Genomic DNA, 8374 nt, shown 5'->3' on the forward strand with positions numbered 1-8374 from the left:
GGGTGGGCTGTAACAGGACAAGCATCCTCAGAAGAAGCAGAGACCCCCAGAGATCTCTCTCCATGTGAACACAGAGGAAGGTCAGTGTGAAGACACAGTGGAGAGGCACCTGTCTTCCTTCAAGAGAGGAAGAGAGATCTCACCAGACTCCTTGATCATGGACTTTTGGCCTCCGGAACTGTGAGAAATAAATATCTAGGGTCTCTTGTTATGGATTCAAGCAGACAGTGCACTGATACACATGAATTACCTGAGAGGAGTCTTGAAACTTGTCAAGGATTTGGGTAACCATGTCAAGGTCACTGTGGGTCAAGGTTTTCTCAACTTTGTTCAAACTTCCCCAGAGTCTTACATCCAGTTTAACAATTCAGAGTACAGTCCCTCAACTTCTATCTTGGTCCTTTAACTGCTTCCTGCAAATTACCAGTATTTGGCATCAAAAGAAAAAAGCCCAAGAAGTCAGATATTGTTCCGAGAAGTTGCTTGGTGTGCACATGGACAGGAAGCCCATCTGTGTGTGGGTTTGTGTACTTGGACACCAGACATCTTGCAGGCATAAATGGCTACATAGGAATCTTCAAATAAGGCTGTGACTTTGCCCCTGGATTTGATTTCTGTATATTCATTTACATATAAAAGCCTAGATCTGGGGTGGGGGGTTATGGCTCAATGGTAGAGCACTTGCCTAGCCTAGTGAGTCTCTGGGTTCAATCCTCAGCACCACATAAAAATCAATAAATCAATAAAATAAAGTTATTATAAAAAAACACTAGACTTGGAATCTGAAACATTGGGTAGAAACTAACTTTTTGCTGTTCAGCCAAGTTATCTTAATTTCTTTGAGCCTCAGTTTTCTCATCAGTGAAACAGAGAGGAAGGAAGTGTTCCTCAGAGGTGAGCTATGAGGATCCTAGAGAAAACCCTGTGAACAGCACTACGGTCCATGGATGTGGGGATTCCAGGTGCTCCTCTCCCTGAGGCTATGTGGCCTGCCCCTGGCCATAGACATTCCCCTGTCCCTGTGGCCTATTGGCTCTGGGACCTAGAGGGCAGGATGGCCAGGAGCGATGCCTCTGCCCAACCTGACCTTCCAGTGCTGTTGGGTCAGTAGTGGTGCCTCTGCCCAACCTGACCTCCCAGGGCTGTTGGGTCAGTAGTGGTGCCTCTGCCCAACCTGACCTCCCAGGGCTGTTGGGTCAGTAGTGGTGCCTCTGCCCAACCTGACTTCCCAGGGCTGTTGGGTCAGTAGTGGTGCCTCTGCCCAACCTGACCTCCCAGCGCTGTTGGGTCAGTAGTGGTGCCTCTGCCCAACCTGACCTCCCAGCGCTGTTGGCTTCCTGCATTTTTCTTCATTTCTTTCATGTGCCTGACCCTGGCTCCTACTGGGTGGTCAGTGACTTTTTGAAGACATAAATGAATGAATGGCACAATGAATGATACCCAATTTCCAATCCCTGAATGGAATGAGTGAGGCGTCCTGGTGCAAGTGGGGGACTCCACCTGGGCACTGTTCTTATCAACTGGAGTGACGTTGGGAGATAAGAGGGGAAAGAATGGTTCTTGAGCATCTGTCTGCCAAGAACTGTGCCAACTTCACCCTACTGTGTAGAAAGTAGAGGAAGAAAAAGGAAGCTATCTGAGGTGCATGTGAGTCCCTCACATCCCAGGTATTAACAAGGAAGAAAAGCAGATGATCAGAAAGCAATCATTTGTCTGCTATGTGGTCTTCAATGGTTCTCATTTATTGAATGGTTCCCATTTATTGAACAACTACTACATGCCAGGCACCATGCTGCCTGCTGGGGCTAAATTCATAGCCCAAACTGAATATTCTCTTCCAACAGAAGTCATTGCATTTAATCCTTCAAGTGTCCATGTGATGATCAGATGAGATATTGCCCAGGAGAAGGGTTTATAAACTGTAAAGTACTATAAAATGTCAGGGATTCTTATGAGGATGATTCGTTTTCCTTCCTCATCTCTGCAGCTTCCCAGCAGCCTTCCTGGGCAGGGTTGGCACCCACCTTGCCTGTCTCCTTCCTGGCTAATTGGGGAGGCTCTCCAGGCCTGATTTATGCAGACACTCACGCATTCTCCCACTGAATATTATTCTAATCAGACACCTCATTATTGGAAGCCAGCCTCCCCGGGCTGCCTGGACAGGGTTATTACAGGATATTATACAGACCATTTGCATGGCCACCTTCAGGTCATTTCCATCACTTTAAGCTACTTACAGGCCCATTTTCTTCCCCATAATATTTGCCTAATTCGATTACTCTGCAGCCTCAGCTGGCTCCAAACGGAATCCGAAGTTACCACGGGGCACAACGGCAACTGAATCCTGGCCCACCCTCAGTCCTCGAGGGCCTACCTGGTCCCAAGGGACTGCTGACAGAACCAGGCCCCAGATCCAGGGGCGGACTTCTGGGCCAGGTGAGGAGGGGACTGAGGGGGAAAGGGGCAACCTGTTGGATAGGCCAAGATTTCAGACTTCCAGATGACGCCCAGGATCCTTTTCTGGCCTGAGTTCATCTCTTGTGACTTCATTTGAGGCCCCGGTACTTCTCCATCATTAACCCTTAACCCCTCTTTAAAAAGATTGATGGTTTACATCACGCTATGTGAGGGCAAAGGCTCTGCTCGTCTTCTTGGTCTTTGTGTCCCCAACATCCGGCATGGGGCCCAGTGTGTAATGCTCAGTCCATAAGTGGATAAATATTTGTCGATCGGCTGATGGAGCAGATGACTCGTCATTGCTCTTAGCCATTCTCTCCTAGGAACGTCCATGTCTGCAGTGAGTCCTGACTTGCTGTCAAAGGTCCTTTTCATTTTGTGCCATTTGCAAGCCTCCTGTGGCTGGGTGTGAAGGATCCTGTCTGACACATTTACTCATGTCCTGACTCTGTGCTGGGCGAGAAGTCTGGGAGCTCCAAACTCTGGAGCAGGGGGAAGGAGGGTGGGGGAAAGGTTGATCAATGGGGACTAAATGACAGTTTGATAGAAGCAAGAAGTTCTGGGGCACTATTGCACATTAGGGAGACTGTAGATAACCACCATGCACAGTGTATTTCAAAAGTTAGAAGAAAGTATTCTGAATATTTTTGCCCTAAAGAAATGATAAATGTTTGAGGAGATAGACTTGTTTGATCTGATTTGAACATTTCACAATGTATCTATGTATTGAGCATCATGGGGTAACACTTTAAAGTATAATTTTTAGTTTTTGTGTATTAGTCAATAAAAAATTTTAAAAAGTTCTTCACCTGAGGGACTTTTTTGATTGTCACTTGTATTAATCAGTACTTCATTAGTATAACAAAATATCCAAGGCTGGATGACGTAAAAAAGAAAAGAACTAACTTTTATCTAACTCATAGTTATGAAGAGTCAAGAGACATAGTGCCAGCTTCAGCTCAGCTCTGGTGAGGATCTCACAGTGAATGGAATCATAGTGGGAGTGAGTGCAAGAAGGAGGGATTATGTGGCAAGAGAGGAAGCCAGAGTCGGGGGAGAGACCTCCCACTAGGCTCCACTTCTTAAAGGTCCCACTGTGTCTGAATATTGTCACACAGTGGATCAAGTTTCCAACACAGGAACTTCTGGGGGTTATACATAAACCATATCCAAGCCAAAGCCTAGGGTGTTCTATCAGCATCCGTTGGCAGGCCGTGGTGCTGTTGCGTGATGTAGCAGACAGCCTCTTACAACAGAAAGCCACCCAGTCTAAAATACCAGGTGCACCAGGGTCGCCCCAGAGTTACCCCAACAGTCTTAACAGAAGGAGGGGTCTTAAAATTCCTCCTGAACCGTTGCATTCTGCTGGGGCTTGAAGGGACTTTTATGTGTTGCCTTCTCTTCCCTGGCCATGTTCTGAACCATCAGACAGAAGGAGATAAAAATACCTCTTATTACTGAGAAAACTGTGGGAGAACAGGGTTTAGCGCACAGACCGCTCACTCCACACTCCTGCATTGGACTTATTCATCTCTCGCGAAAACACCCGCTTCCTGATACAGCCCGACACCGCCAAGGGAGAAAGAGGACACCCACCGCTCCGAGCCATCTGGGCCCAGTTTCTGTCCCCACTGTGATAAACTTCAGTGTGGCCCCGACCTAATGATGGTTCAGGGTCTCTGCTGCCTGCCTCTCACCCTGAAGGACGTTTGTGGTTCTGCCTCGAGCACCAGGAGTCAGTGTGGCCTCGGGCTTTCTTCCACCCTGAGTGCCATGGCTTTACTTTCCTAATCTTAAACCGGGGACAATAGACACGGTCCAGCGTTGTCACAAACCTCAAAGGAATCACAAAGGAACAAGTGCCTGTGTGGTACGGGGTGGCACCGTTCGGGGACCACAGAGGTGGGCAGGAGCAACCTGAGGTCCACGGGGTGGGGTGGGGGCGGGGCAGATGGGCGTCTCCTCTGGGCCCACGGCTCACACACTTGGCTGTTGGCAGTGGCACGTGGAGAAAGTGGCTTTGGATTTGGACTCAGATGAATAGTTATTTAAAGAATATTTAGGAAATTTTAATGGTCATAACATTTTGTATATCATAAAAGCAATACACATTCATTTTAGAAAATTGAAAAATAGATCAATCCCAAGAAGGAAGTTCAATTCCCTGGAAATGCGTTAGCCCACATGTAATCACTGACACTGGTTTTTGAGTTTGGGGTTCAGATAGGGTCACATCCACCTCCTCTTCCCATCAGTAAATCTAGTATCTCCACTTTGGGCCTCCCTTCCTTCTAGCCCCGGTGGTTTTTACAGGCTGCGGAGGTCAACTGGGTTTCAAAGTCAGGCAGAGGGAAAACTCAGAAGCTGGGGCACAGACTGCAGGGCAGTCCTGGGCCTGGACTCTGGGTTTGCAGCCCCGTTAGTTCCTGCAAACCTTGATCATTTCTCCAGTGCTTGAGAATATGCCAGGGTAGGTGTCCACAAAGGCTGTTGTCCCCAGTCTTGGGCCATCTTGGAATTTGACAAGGGGGTGGTGACGTAGCCCCAGAGGTGGCTTCATGATGGGGGGGTGGTGGGGACCCAGGTTGCCATGAATCACAACTTACATAGGGTGTTGGGTGGCTGGACTCTGGCAGGGCAGCTTCTACCTTCCAGAGGACAGAGTGCTGGATGATAAGTCTGGCTTTGAGCAAGAGGAGTCTGTGCCTTTGAAAGTACCCAGGCAGCTGGGACAACGGGCTTCTCGGTGCTGCCTGTCTTGGGCTGCCTTTGAAATATCTAATCTTCCCAGCAGGACAGGAGTCCTCCAGATCATGACTGAGATGGAATTTCTTGCCCATCCTTGAAGATGAGGGCTTGTAGCCAAGTTTGGTTTGATTTAGACACATTGCTTGGATCTGAGTGCTGCGGGACAAATTTATACCTCGGGTTATATTGGGCCGTAACAAACATTTTCATCTTAGTCTAGGAGGTGAAAACTTGGTTCTTTCCTGTGACAACCAAGTGGGGAGGGAATGTGTCCAAGTAGATATTTTTACGTGAGAAAGACCAACTGGGAAAGGGACCAACCAGAACCAGCCAAAGATAGAAGAAGGAGAGGAGACCAGAGGGAGCCCACTCCCCACCTGCCAGTCCTGTGCCCAGTCAGCCGGAGCCTTGGAGGATTACCCTGCCCCCCCCAGACCCCCAGGCTTGTGAGGAGGAGGTCACGTGAGCAGGGGGCTGGGGAGTCACCCTGTGGCCTCTTAATTCTACCACCTTTGTGTTTTCAGACAACCCTTATGCCTGAACCCTCTCATTTTGTAGTTTTAGTGAAATATTTCAAGAATAAAAATGGAAACTCCAATAACACAAGGAACATCCATTCATCCATCACTTGGTTTTATCATATTTCAAGAGTTTGCCCAATTGGCTTCAGATCTTCTTCTTTTTCTAAAAAATAAAATATTACAAATTTAATGTAAGTTCCCTCAATAACCCCCAGTCCCAGGCCCATTCCCTCTTTCCCCCTTCTTCTTCTATATTAATCACTCTTTTGAATTTGGAGCTTGTCATCTCCATAATTTTATACTTTTGATACAAATGTGTCTCCATAAACTACCCTCCCACATGCGCCTACACATAAAGTTTGGGTACTTTTAAGTGCATATAGATAGCATTGTACTTTTAAACCTGTGACTTGCTTCCCCTCTCAACATTATTGAGGATTTTCCTATAATTTTTTAATCCTGATTTGTTCATTTTAGCTGCTATATAATTCATGGTATGACATATAAACGTCACTTGTCTAATCTTCTGATAATGAATGTTTACATATTTTTCATTGTTCCTCTTGGGCACTGAATATTCACCTGTGCAAGGAGACCTGGGTCACCTTATGCTGTGGCTATGAGACCCTTTCTAGAACATACAGTGATCCTCCCTCACCCTTGGGGGATATGATCCAAGACCTCTATGGGATGCCAGACAGTAGCAACCAACAATAGAACAATTAGAACAAGATACAGTATCAAAGGGTTATGGATAATGGAGGCATTGTTTATTTATGGCATTTTCTGTTTAATATTTTTGGTCCTGACCAAAATATTAGAGGTTGAACACTTTTTCATGATGATTGAGACCTGGCCTCCGGTGAACTATGTGTCCATGTCCATCTTCCCGTTGGGACATTTGTCTTTTCCTTATAGATCTGTAAGGATTTTGAATGTTCTGAATACAGGTCCATTTTCAGTCACATGGGTACAGCCACCTTCTCCCAGTCTCTGACTAGTCCTTTTATTTGTTTAAGCGCTCTCTTCTGTAAAAGCTTTTCTCTCTTTCTTTCCTTTTTTTTTTTTTTTAAATGAACCCTTTCCCTTTTCCTGGTGGAGCCAGGACTTCTAAGGGAGGGAATGGGAGGAAGAAAGGAGCTGAGGGGGGACGAAGCTCTGGCAGGAATGAAGGGGTGGGCTCCATCAGGGAGGGGTGGGGTGTGCGTGATCTCAGTTGCTTGGTTTGTACTAGGGGCCTGTGGTATAGTAGGTGCTGCTCAGAGGTCCTGCTAACTTGAGTGACCACATAGTTCTCTAACCAAACTGGGACGGTCTTGAGAGTATAGGGAAATGAATAACCACAGGGGTGCCTGAAGGAGACTGGGACTGTCTCAGGCCAGCCAGGACCCAAGGTCCGCTGCTTCTGGAGTCCCCCTTCCCAGTCCCCACACTCTTGCCAGTCTCTACCGCACCTCTGTGCACCCCTGATTCCCACTGCCCAGGAGGGCTTTGGGGCCCTTTTTCAGTACCCAAGACCTTAACCTTGCCCCTCAACTACTTGTACAGAGCCCACTGTCCTCTGTGCAAATCTCACTCCACACAGGTCCCTTCTTGGTCACCCAAGCTTAGAGTCCTTAGAACTCTGCTCTGAGTTCCTATGGCACTTCTTTTATGTTGGCATTTGGACATGAGACCTGTCACCTTTGTGTGCACCGCCTTTCCTGTTGGCTTGGAAGGGCCTTGGAAATGGGGACATGTGCTACACTGTCTGCCTCTGTCCTTCAGGGACTGCAGCTTGTCCCTGCGCTGCATGTTCTCCCAGTCTGCTCTGCTGCAGCGGCGGGAAGAGGGAGGCCTTTTCTCCTTGAGGGGAGTGGGTTTCTTTTTAAGCCATTTCTTTCAGCAGCACAGGTGGCTGGCTACCCACCTCCTGACCATGTCCAATCCACTCCTCCATTTTGGCTGTCCTCTCTCCTCTCTGGAGGCCGCTGTTGAGGCAGGTTTCTGGAATCCTACACATTAGAGAGTGGAGCACATCAGCATGCCAAAGTGCATATTCAAGCTTCAAGATAAGCATCTCGTCATAATGCCCAGCAGAGGCCTCTAATTTCAGGGATGCATACATTGTGGCATAATTAAGAGGGAAGGCCTGTCCTTGGGAAAGATTTGCAAAAGGGGTTTGTAATTGCAAGAACGTAGAATTAGTTTGAAGGAGCCTTGACGCTTGTGATAATCTCTAGAGCTTCTTTATCAATTCATGGCCAGATGATGTTGCTCTCAAGTGGTAAGCAATTGGCTAGCCGAGAACTCTCTGGCATCTTATGGCCAGGCATGGCCTCAGTGGGGAGAGGGGAGGCGTCACTGGCCAGAGATGGAATGTGTTTACAACATTCTGGTGTGGACTTAGAGGTCCATAATGGCTTGACCTTCCTGGAAGTGATATTAGGACGGTGAGTCCAAAACCATGGGGTATTTTCTTAGTAGAAATTATATTGCTTTTGAGGTCGTTGCTTTTTTGTAGAAGCAAGTAGCCCCTTGAAGGCTGGAAGCTGTTACTTTGTTTTGAGAGTAAACACATGTGCCATGTGGAAGGAGAGGCGTAAGGGTGGCTAACTAGAGCAGCGATGACCCAGCTGTCCAAGGAAGTGACCCCGAGGTCCCATTCC

Source organism: Ictidomys tridecemlineatus, chromosome 14, assembly GCF_052094955.1.
Source record: "Ictidomys tridecemlineatus isolate mIctTri1 chromosome 14, mIctTri1.hap1, whole genome shotgun sequence".
In the NCBI taxonomy this organism is placed as follows: Eukaryota; Metazoa; Chordata; class Mammalia; order Rodentia; family Sciuridae; genus Ictidomys; species Ictidomys tridecemlineatus.